This window comes from Macaca thibetana, chromosome 16 (genome assembly GCF_024542745.1).
Source record: "Macaca thibetana thibetana isolate TM-01 chromosome 16, ASM2454274v1, whole genome shotgun sequence".
NCBI classification, from domain to species: domain Eukaryota; kingdom Metazoa; phylum Chordata; class Mammalia; order Primates; family Cercopithecidae; genus Macaca; species Macaca thibetana.
In genome coordinates this window covers 34,629,225-34,641,676 of record NC_065593.1, presented here as the reverse complement: position 1 = coordinate 34,641,676, position 12,452 = coordinate 34,629,225, and the positions used below count along the sequence as shown (strand labels likewise).

The window sequence follows — 12,452 nt, the reverse complement described above, 5'->3', positions numbered from 1 at the left end:
GTCCTTGTGATACTTTGCTGAGGATGATGGTTTCCAGCTTCATCCATGTCCCTGCAAAGGACATGAATTCATCCTTTTTTATGGCTGCATAGTATTCCATGGTGTATATGTGCCACATTTTCTTATTCTAGTCTATCATTGATGGACATTTGGGTTGGTTCCAAGTCTTTGCTATTGTGAATAGTGCTGCAATAAACATATATATGCATGTGTCTTTATAGTAGCATGATTTATAATCCTTTGGGTATATACCCGGTAATGGGATCGCTGGGTCAAGTGGTATTTCTAGTTGTAGATCCTTGAGGAATCACCACACTGTCTTCCACAGTGGTTGAACTAATTTATGCTCCCACCAACAGTGTAAAAGCGTTCCTATTTGTCCACATCCTCTCCTGTATCTGTTGTTTCTTGACTTTTTAATGATCACCATTCTAACTGGTGTGAGATGGTATCTCATTGTGGTTTTGATTTGCATTTCTCTGATGACCAGTGATGATGGGCATTTTTTCATGTGTCTGTTGGCTGCATAAATGTCTTTTGAGAAGTGTCTGTTCATATCCTTTGCCCACTTTTTGATGGGGTTGTTGTTTTCTTATAAATTTAAGTTCTTTGTAGATTCTGGATATTAGCCCTTTGTCAGGTGGGTAGATTGCAAAAATTTTCTCCCATTCTGTAGGGATGGGAGCCTACAGAATGTTCTGTAGGCTGTTCACTCTGATGGTAGTTTCTTTTGCTGTACAGAAGCTCTTTAGTTTAATTAGATCCCATTTGTCAATTTTGGCTTTTGTCACCATTGCTTTTGGCGTTTTAGTCAGGAAGTCTTTGCCCTTGCCTATGTCCTGAATGGTATTGCCTACATTTTCTTCTAGGGTTTTTATGGTTTTAGGTCTAAGATTTAAGTCTTTAATCCATCTTGAATTAATTTTTGTATGAAGTGTAAGGAAGGGATCCAGTTTCAGCTTTCTACATCTGGCTAGCCAGTTTTCCAGCACCATTTATTAAATAGGGAATCCTTTCCCCATTGCTTGTTTTTATCAGGTTTGTCAGGTTTTGTCAGGTTTTGTTTTTGTCAGGTTTGTCAGTTAATTGTTTTGCAGGTTTTTGTTTAATTCTTTAAAACTTTTTGTTTATTGTCTGCTTGTGTTGGTTGTATTTATCTTTTTAATTGATCTGTATGGGCTTTTAAATATATAGTATGGATAGTAATCCTTTATAATACATATCATAGAAACTTTCTTATTTGTTATTTGTCATTGAATTCTTCATTTTAATTTCTTTTTTAGCTTTAAATAATTTATCAAAATACTTCTTATACATTATTAAATAATGTTAGAATGGTTATAATGAAAAAACAGCAGCTCCCTTCACTAATACTGTTCCTCCTTTCTTCCCAGTCCCACATCCCCAGAGGCTTCGCAGGTGTTTTATTTATTTTTCTGATATTTATTGTCATTTCTGATTGTGGTGAAATATGCATAACAAAATTTAACTCTGTTTTTTTTTTTTTTTTGAGATGGAGTTTCACCCTTGTTGCCCAGTCTGGAGTGCAATGGTATGATCTCAGCTCACGGCAACCTCTGCCTCCCAGGTTCAAGTGATTCTTCTGCCTCAGCCTCCTGAGTAGCTGGAATTGCAGGCATGCGCCACCACGCCTGGCTAATTTTGTATTTTTAGTAGAGATGGGGTTCCTCCAGATTAGTCAGGCTGGTCTCGAACTCCTGACCTCAGATGATCTGCCCACCTCGGCCTCCCAAAGTGCTGAGATTACAGGCATGAGCCACTGCCTTTGGCCTTAGCATTTTTTGTATGTGTACAATTAAGCACATTTGCAATGTTAGACAACCGTGACCACTATCTATTTCCAGAACTTTTCATCATACCAAATAAGAACTCTGTTCCCACAAAATAACTCCCCAGATTCCTTTTCCCCATTTCCTGTTACCCTCTAGTATTCTTTGTGTCTCCGTGAATTTGGCTATTGTAGCTACTTCATATAAGTGGAATCATACAATATTTGTCCTTTGTTTCTGATTAATTTCATTAACCATAAAGTTTTCAGGGTTCATCCATCTTGTAGCATACATCAGAATCCTTTTTATGGCAGAATAATATTTCATTATATATGTATATATGTATATACATATATATGTGTGCATATAGAGAGATATATATATCTCTCACATTTGCTTATCCATTCATCTGTCGATGAGTATTTTGATTGTTTCTACCTTTTGCCTGTTGTGAATAATGCTGCTATGAACATTGGTGTACAAATATCTATTTGTGACCTTGCTTTCAATTCATTTGGATATATACTTAGAAATGTAATTTCTGGATCATGTGATAATTCTAAATTTAACTTTTTTTTTTTGAGATGGAGTCTCGCTCTGTCACCCAGGCTGGAGTGCAGTGGCACCATCTCGGCTCATTGCAACCTCCGCCTCCCGGGTTCCAGTGATTCTCCTGCCTCAGCCTCCCGAGTATCTGGGATTACAGGTGTGCGCCAACACGTATGGCTAATTTTTGTGTATTTTTAATAGAGACAGGGTTTTACCATGTTGACCAGGCTGGTCTTGAACTCCTGACCTCAGGTGATCTGCCCGCCTCAACCTCCCAAAGTGCTGGGATGACAGGCGTGAACCACCGCGCCCAGCCTAAATTTAACTTTTTGAAGAACCACCAAACTCTTTTTTTAATAGTCAGTGCATAATTTAGATTCCCACTAGGAATGCACAAGGATTCCAATTTTTCCACATTTTTGCCAATATTTATTTTATGTTTTTTTGATAATAGCCTTTCTAATGGGTATAAAGTGTAGTGTCTCCTTATGGTTTTGATTTTCAGTTCCCTGAAGACTAGTGAGGTTAAACATATTTTCATGTGCTTATTAGTAATTCAGACATCTTCTTTAGAAAAATGCCTATTCAAATCCTTTGCCCATTTTTGCAATTGAAATCATTTTTAGTATATTCACAAAGCTGTGTAATCGTCACCACTGTCTAATTCCAGAATATTTTTCTGACTCCAAAAAGAAACTCCTTACTCATTAACAGTCACTGCCTACTCTTACCTGCTATTCCCTAGTATCCACTAATCTGCTGTTTCTATAGATTTGCCTTTTCCGAACATTTCATCTAAATTGAATCATACAATATATGACTTTTTGTGTCTGTCTTTTTCACATAGTGTAATGTTTCCATGTTCATCATTATGGGATGAATTAATACTTTATTCCTTTTTATGGCTGAATAATATTCCTTTTACTTTGAACCTATTTGTGTCTAAATTTAAAGTGTGTCTTTTATAGACAGCATATAGTTGGAGCATTTAAAAAAATTCATTCTGCTTATCTCTGCCTTTTAACTGGAGTGTTTACTCCATTTATGTTTAATGTAATTAGTGATAAGTTGGTGTCTACGAATGCCACTTTGCTGTTTGTTTTCTGTGTATCTGGTGCCTTTTCCCCCTCTATTTCTCTGTCATTGCCTTTTGAATCTAATAGATAGATATTTTCTAATGTGCCATTTAAATTTTTCTAATGTGTCACTTTAATTCCCTTGGCTTTTCTTTTACTGTGTATTTTTTAGTTATTTTCTTAGTGGTTGTCCTGGCAATTATAGTTAATATCTTACATAGTTTGATTAATACTAATTTAATTTTCAATAGAATGCAGAAGCTTTAATCCTATGTAGCTGTTTTTTTATCCTACCTTGTGTCATTATTATCATAAAAATTACATCTTTACACATTGTATGTCTCTCAACACAGATTTATAATTATTACCTTTTGCAACTGACTTTCAAATCAGATAGAAAAAAATTAAAAACAAAGAATACATTTTATATTGTCTTTTATATCTATGTTAAAACACATTTTATACTGTCTTTTATAACTACCTTGTAGTTATCTTGACCGGTGCTCTTTAATTAATTCTTAATATGGACTTGAGTTACTCTCCAATGTCCCTAAAAGCTTATTCTTAAATAGAATCTGAGCCTTGCAGCTGGCTGTCTCTGTTGTAACCCTCTGCTGTTGTTCTGGAGCCCTGTTGATGTTGTGGTAAGGTATGCGGAATGGGAAGCATCTTCTAATCCTATGATTATGTCTCAATCTTTTAGCATCACTGTGTCCCTTGCCTGTGACCTTCACAAGTGTTTCTGAACTCTTCATTCATATCATAAGATTAAATACCAGGGAACTGCAGTTTAGGAAATGATCCCTTCCCTCATATTGGATAAGGATCTGGTAAAATCTTCCTTACTGGCAGACTGGCCTTTGTTTTAGAGAATGCGTTGGACGTATTTCAAAATGGTTGTTTTTTTCCTTCCTCCTGCCAGAAACAGTAGGATTTTTCTTGGCTCTTTACTGTGGGGACCTGGTGGGATTTTTGGTGGTAATATCTTAAAAAATGTGGGCCCCCTGGCAAGATTACAGCCCCTAGGAGTTTCTTACCTATAAACTAGTTAACATTTTATCTCCAGCAATTCATTAAAATTATCTATTTCTGTCAATTTGTGTTTTAGTGGGCATTGTCCTAGTAAGCATGTCTTGACCATGATTCTCTATATTTACCTGTCTCTCCAGATTTCAGGGTGGCAGTTTGCCTTGTGACCTTAGTTCTCAGATGGATCCCAGAAAAGTCATTGATTTTTAGTTTAACTTTTTTCTGTTGTAAAACAGGTGTGATGACTTCCAGTTCTTTACATATTGGAGCTGAAATCAGAAATCCAATAAAATTAGCAAAAATAAATTTGCTATTGAGTTTCAGAATCTAGACATAAGAGCAAACCAGCGCATTATTATAATCTTTTGTCAGTACCATTGTCAGTTCTCACACAGTACAGTGACTGCAGTTATTAAATGTATTGATACTATGCCATTTCAAAGGGGTTTGACATTGACCATGCAGAAGACAGAAAGCCTACATTAGAATTCATTTCAGGGGGACATCAGGAACCAGGATTGAAATATAATTAGATGGGTTGTATTAGTTCTATGTTGTTGCATAACAAATTACCACAAAATTAGCACCGTAAAACAATACACATTTATTATCTTACTCTTTCTGTGGGTCAGGAGTCTGGGCATGGCTTAGCTGGCTCAGTGTATTACAAGGCTTCCAGCGGGGTCACCTGTGGTTGTGGTCTCACTAGAGACTTGACTGGGGAAAGATTGGCTTCCAGGGTCCCTCAGTTTGTTTGCAGAATTTATCCCTTGTAATTTTAGGACTGAGTGAGATACCCAGTCTTTTGCGAGCTGTTGACTAAGGATGACTCTGAGGTCTTAAAGGTTGCATTCAGGTCCTGGTCATATGGCCCTCTCAACAACATGGCAGCTTGTTACTACTACTGCTTTTCTTCTTCTTCTTCTTCTTCAAAGCCAACAAAGGTGTCTCTTCTATAGGGGGGCATTGTATCTTTTAAGGACTCTTACCTGATTAAGTCAGGCCCACCCAAGATAATCTCCCTTTTGATTAACTCAGAATCAATTAAGGTAGACACTAATTACATTCATAAAATCTCTTCATCTTTACTACATAATATAATCTAATCATGGGAGTAAAATCTTATTTTTATCTCATAACGGGGAGAAGTTTATGCAGGTTGTATATAGGAAGTGGGAATCTTAGGGGCCATCATAAACTTTTTATCCCAGGGATTACTTTATCAGGGTAAGAAAAAGGTTAGGAAGAACCATTAGAATAAAGATTTGTGACTATGGCATATGAAAATATTAATAAAAGTGAAATTATATTTATGAAATTTAGGTAGTAGAGGTATCATAACTGCACATAATAAGCTCTCTATAAATGCTTGATGAATAAACACACAAATGAATGGAGACTAACTCTTATTGTTCCAAGTCTTTCTTACTGCCTTTGAAGTTAGAAGTATTTTAGAACTACAAACTAAAATTTCTGTGCTTTGCTTGTAAAGCAATACATCCTAATTCCACATACTAATACTTATTTTGTATTGAGAAAGAACTTTAAATATCTTTAATTGAATTTCTTTAAAATACCAAAATATTTATATTGAGAGCCTTGCTTATATTTAAGATCTTCCTGAGAAATCTCATAACTTTACTTCACATTTATTTTTATTTACTTAATCCATTGAAGAAATTATTATTGAGTACATACTTTTGTGCAGAGTATTGCACTAAGTGCTGTTAAAGATTCAAAAATGAACAAGTTACTATCTTTTCAAGAAGATTTCAGTTTGGGTTATGGTATAAAATAAGTATACACATCCTTGCATTATTTGACAAAATTTATAATCACTAGAGGGATTAAGGAGAATGATAATGGAATTAAGAGTAGGAAGAGATCATATGTGATTGAAGCAGAGAAGCTTCCTAGAGGAGGTGGTTGGTATTTCAGTGGGTATTAAAGAAAGGTGTATAGATTTCTTTTTTTTTTTTTTTTTTTTTGAGACAGAGTCTCGCTCTGTTGCCCAGGCTGGAGTGCAGTGGCCGGATCTCAGCTCACTGCAAGCTCCGCCTCCCGGGTTTACGCCATTCTCCTGCCTCAGCCTCCGGAGTAGCTGGGACCACAGGCGCCCGCCACCTCGCCCAGCTAGTTTTTTTGTATTTTTTTAGTAGAGACGGGGTTTCACCGTGTTAGCCAGGATGGTCTCGATCTCCTGACCTCGTGATCCGCCCATCTCAGCCTCCCAAAGTGCTGGGATTACAGGCGTGAGCTACCGCGCCCGCCCAAGGTGGTTAGATTTCTACTGGTAGATGTGGGAGTGAGGAATATAGTATTCTGGACCGAGGAGATATGTATTAGCAAAGGCACAGAAAATATTTTCATAATCACAGAGTTTAGCTTCGCCTGCGTGAAAATATAATGTAAAGAATGGTTGCAGAGTTTCATAAAAGAAACATAGGATAAGGACCAGGCATGCTGACTCACACCTGTAATCCCAGCACTTTGCGAGGCCTAGGTGGGTGGATTGCTTGAGCTCAGGAGTTTGACACCAGATTGGTCAACATAGTGAAACCCCACCTCTACTAAAAATCAAAAAGAAAGAAAGAAACAGAGAGAGAGAGAGAGAGAGAGAGAGAGAGAGAGAGAGAGAGAGAGAGAGAAAAGAAAGAGGATAGAAGTCTAGGCCCAGTGCAGAAGCCTATAATCCTAGCACTTTGGGAGGCTTAGGTAGGAGGATCACTTGAGGTCAGATGTTCAAGACCGGCCTGGGTAACATAGAAAGACCCAGTGTTTAAAAAAACAAAACAAAAAATATCAGCCAGGTGTTGGTGTGAGCCTGCAGTCCTGGCTACTTAGGAGGCTGAGATAGAAGGATCACTTGAGCCCAGAAGTTTGAGGCTGCAGTGAGCTGTGATCACACCACTGCACTCCAGCTTGGCCAATAGCAAGACCGTGTCTCTAAAAAAGAAAAATGTATGTCTAAAGCTTTTCAAACCACACATTTTAGTGGTCATTTTTTTCCCCTTACATTTAATGGCCAGTTTTTCTTCCTGTACTAGATTATTAGAATGGGTGATTTACTCAAAACTTTACTCTTTCACTGAGAAAAAACTAATATTCTTTTGATTAAACTGCAGCATTTGTTTAAGGGTAAGAGTGAGAACGTTGTTCATCTAGTTTTTTTTCCCCCACATTTCTTTCAGAGCAATAGTTTATGGTAACTAGGAGGAATACCATTCTTCCACTAAGATAAATTTGATTTTGACTCTGTTGTCATTTAAGTAGTAGCAGCATTGCTTTAGAACTCTCTGAAAGTTCATTTTATGGGTAGAAGAAACTGTCCATATAAAGAGAATAGAAACTTTTCTATTAAATCATTTGGAAAAGAGACTCTCTGGTGCCAAAGTAACAAGTTGGATCTTTTTATTTGTACAATACAGACTTCGACTTAAAAAAAAATACATCTTTATGAGTAATATGTATAAACCATTTTCCCTGAGGGAACATTTTACATTCATCACTGAATGTCAGATGAGGAATAAAATGCAAACATTCCTGTTCACTCTGTAGCTGTAGTTTTTGAAAGTATTGTTCAGCATTAAATTTGTATGTTAAGAAATTTGCAGTGCTACTAGTTTGTTATGGTTCTCATTTTTAAAGCTATACTGCACTTAATCTAAAGAAGAAACTAAATGCTACATTGAAAAGTGTTTTTTTCCCCTCGTGTAGAAGGCTGAGATTTCTATAGATATAAATTTGCTTTAAGTGATCAACTGAGCCTTTTCAAGAAATATTTTTTTTTCTACAGTGTTAAATAGAGTCGTTATGCCATTGAGGCTTTGGGGATATGGTAGAGAGGCTGTATATCTCTCAGGTTAGATGTAGTTCTTGAGAACTTCTGCTCTTGGTTATTAAACAATAAGTATTCATTTGTTTGTTCCTTTGTTTATTCATTTGACAAACGTTTACTGGGCATATACTACATTCTGTGTAGACAATTCATATGGCTAAGGTCATACATTTAATTGGTGAAAGCAAACTTAGAACTCCTGATTTTCTAGTTCAGTACTGTCCTTGTAATAGTATTCTAGTGTTTGAAAAATAGTTGATCTGATAAATATTAATTTTACATATTATTTTTATTTAGAACAATATGTACTTATATAAAAATACCTACATATTGGTATACCTGTATTTACATTTGCTTTTCACGTTCATTTTTGCTTATGAGCTAAACTGTTAGGAAGATAGATATAAGAGCTACTCTGAAAGAGGATGCCACTGCTTTAACAATTGAGTGAAAATAGTAGGGCAGTTGGAAAGTAACAATTTAATAACCAGGTTGTTTTTTGCTGTGTGTGTGTGTGTGTGCATTTATATAGTCATTTATGTACTTATCTATAAATAACATGAATATATTTGTACTACATCTGGTTCCCAAAAAGCTTTATAAAAATATATTGATTAGGCTGGATATGCTGGCTCACGCCTGTAATCCCAGCACTTTGGGAAGCTGAGGAGGGCGGATCACCTGAGGTCAGGAGGTCAAGACCAGCCTGGCCAACATGGTGAAACTCTGTCTCTACTAAAAATTCAAAATTAACCGGGCATGGTGGCACATGCCTGTAATCCCTGCTAATTGGGAGGCTGAGGCAGGAGAATCGCTTGAATCCAGAAGGTGGAGGTTGCAGTGAGTCAAGATCATGCCTTGCACTCCAGCCTGGGCAATAAGGGTGAAATTCTGTCTAAAAAAAAAGAAAAAAAAAATACACACACACACACACACACACGTGTGTGTGTATATATGTATGTATATGTGTGTGTGTGTATGTTTATATATGTATATGTATTATAATTTTTAAGTGAAAAATCTAAGGAGAATAAAGGCAGAGAATTTAAGGTTAAACTAGAGTCAAGGATGGCCAGGTAACTTAGTTTGAGAAGGCAGTGTCTTAGTCAATTTTGTGATGCTGTAACAGAATACCACAGACGGGATAGAAAGAAAAGAAATTTATTTCTCACAATTCTGGAGACTAAGAAGTCCAAGTATCAAGGTGCCAGCATCTAGTAAGGGCCTTCTTGCTGCATCATCTCGAGGTGAAAGGGCAAGTGAGACAGAAAGAAAAAGCTCCTTTTTTTTTTTAAGGTATTAAACCCATCCATGAGGACAGAACCTTTCTGGCCTAATTATCTCTTAAATGCTGCACCTGTTAATACTGTTACAATGACAATTACATTTTAACATGACTTTGGGAGGGGACATTCAAACCACAGCAGGCAGGGATCAAGTAGCAAATTTAGAAGCTGAATTCATCCTAACTCCCTGTGCTCCCCCCACCCCCTTAGTTCTAAACTATTTTTCACGGATGTAAGGATAAATATAGAAAGTGAAGGGGTGGCCTGCCCCTCCACACCTGTGGGCGTTTCTCGTTAGGTGGAACGAGAGACTTGAGAAAAGAAATGAGACACAGAGACGAAGTATAGAGAAAGAAAAAGTGGGCCCAGAGGACCGGCGCTCAGCATACCGAGGACCTATGCCGGTACCGGTCTCTGAGATCCCTTAGTATTTATTGATAATTATCTTTACCATCTTAAAGAAAAGGAAGTGGCAGGATAATAGGATCATGGTAGGGAGAAAGTCAGCAGTAAGACATATGAATAAAGATCTCTGTGACATGAATAAGTTTAAGGAAAAGTGCTGTGCCTTGATATGCATATGTAAACATCTCTGTAAACCTTTTTAGTGCATAAAGAGCAGCATTGCTCTAGCAAGTCCCGCCTTTCGCCCTAAGGCGGTTTTCTCCTTTCTCAGTAAACAGAACACACAATCGGGTTTTATACCGAGATGTCCCATTGCCCAGGGACGGGCAGGAGACAGATGCTTTTCTCTATCTCAACTGCCAACAACCGCCAAGAGGCCTTCTTTCCTCTTGTACTAGTCCTCCTCAGCACAGACCCTTCACGGGTGTCAGGCTGGGGGACAATCAGGTCTTTCCCATCCCACGAGGCCATATTTCAGACTATCACATGGGGAGAAACCTTGGACAATACCTAGCTTTCCTAGGCAGAGGTCCCTGCGAGCTTTGGCAGTGTACGTGTCCCTGGGTACTTGAGATTAAGAGAATGGTGATGACTTTTAACTAGCAAGCTGCCTTCAGGCACTTGTTTAGCAAAGCACACCCTGCACAGCCCAAAATCCTTTAACCGTTGAGTCACCACAGCACATGTCTCTTGCAAGGACAAGGTTGGGGGTAGGGTCACAGATTAACAGCATCTCAAATACAGAACAAAATGGAGTCTCTTATGTCTACTTCTTTCTATATAGACACAGTAACAGTCTGATCTTTCTTTCTTTTCCCCACAGAAAGCACTTTTGGGAAATGACAGGCAAATTACTTAAGTATAACTTATGATTAATTTACTGTACATTTTACATATTAAAGCAATTTTTGAGCTTGATATGGACTAGAAAAATTTGGAGGTTCTAGTTGTTTCATCTTGGTTACAGTCTTCAATATCTACCTAGTTAATCTTCATGGTAGCGACCAATTGATTTTCCTTTTTGGCTGACAGTTTCATATTGGCACCTTTTGATTTTAGATGATTTCGATGGTGTCAGGAGGGATGTTAACTTGATGCAGTGGTAGTCTCCAAATACACTTATCCCGGAGGTCATGGGACAAAAAAGTGACACCACATTAGGATGCTTGAATCACACAGTTTAGTAAAGATATTTAAAATACACAGTGGGAGGCAAGGGGAAAAAGTTGAGGGTAGGTTAACACATGAATACAATGTAAGTGGGTGGAAGGACCACACTACCTAAATCTTGGGCTGTGCAATGTTTATGTCTTGTCTTTCTCTGTTCCACATCAGCTCTCCTTTCCTGATGGTGTGCTTACAGAGACTAGAAATGAAGTTTAAGCAAGGGGACACAACAGATGCACAATTGACACACTTTATTAGAGTAATGCCAGAGCAAATGCACTTGGCCACAGCTGTAGTCCATCAATTTGTCTGCTGAGCTACAATGTATTTTATTTGCCTTTCTTGGGCAGAGGATAGATGGACCAGAATGGGTGTCACCAATGGGTGGCTGAATAAGATTTTATGAATATTGGGTAGTATTTTATATGCCTCAGATATGTTAAATGTATCTTGGATATTTGACACCTCATGTATATATAGTGTATCTTGAATATCTAGTATCTTTTCCATCCTTTTTCATCTATGTTCATAGAGAAATACTGTACTTATTTTATCTCTTTAATATGGCTTACAGGTTTCTAACTTCTAGCTACGATTTTAACATTTTAAGAGTTTCACCCATCTATTTGGGTTCTTGTATTTTATGTATTCTCAAATATACAGCAAATGCAAATTATAGAAGTGAGCTCTCCCAATCTCTAGCCTTTGATTTTAAGATATCAAGTTAACTCAAGGATTATGCATTTTTGAAAAGTCTTTCAAAAGATACATCATTCTCTACAGGACATGGTGAATGAATGGTTAGAGCTCAAACCAGTGCATTGGTTGTCTGCCTTTGTACAAAGTACTATTTCTGAGGAGTTTTTTTTTTTTTTTTCTCTTTTTTTTTTTTTGTTGAGACGGAGTCTCGCTCTGTCTCCCAGGCTGGAGTGCAGTGGCTGGATCTCAGCTCACTGCAAGCTCTGCCTCCCGGGTTCATGCCATTCTCCTGCCTCAGCCTCCCGAGTAGCTGGGACTACAGGCGCTTGCCACCACGTCCGGTTAATTTTTTATCTTTCATCTTTTTGACAGTAGCCATTGTTATAGGCATAAAGTAATGTTTCATCATGGTTTTAATTTGCGTTTCCCTAATGATTAGTGATTTTTTCATATATCCGTTGGTCATTTGTATGTCTTCTTTTAGAAATGTCTATTGAAGTCCCTTGCCCATTTTTAAATTGAGTTATTTGTGTTCTTGCTAATGAGTTGTTTGAGTTCCTTATATATTTTGGATATTAACTCCTTATTGGATATATAGCTTGTAAATATTTTC

The 12,452-nt window shown here is 37.4% G+C and overlaps 2 protein-coding genes across 5 annotated transcripts in view; one reads left to right on the top strand and one right to left on the bottom strand.

Moving 5' to 3' along the window:
• PTRH2 (peptidyl-tRNA hydrolase 2) overlaps window positions 1-12,452 on the bottom strand; it is a 1,137,200-nt gene that overhangs the window by 768,619 nt on the left and 356,129 nt on the right. Inside the window, exon 1 of one of the 3 annotated variants that reach the window (XM_050764784.1) lies at window positions 9,762-9,773. The exons of the other annotated variants lie outside the window; for them this stretch is intronic. The gene's annotated coding sequence lies outside the window, so the exon portion shown is untranslated. Of the gene's footprint in view, window positions 1-9,761; window positions 9,774-12,452 lie in introns of those variants that run through there. 3 annotated transcript variants of the gene reach the window in all.
• Window positions 1-12,452, top strand: part of BRIP1 (BRCA1 interacting helicase 1) — a 176,950-nt gene that overhangs the window by 81,960 nt on the left and 82,538 nt on the right. The window lies entirely within an intron of this gene.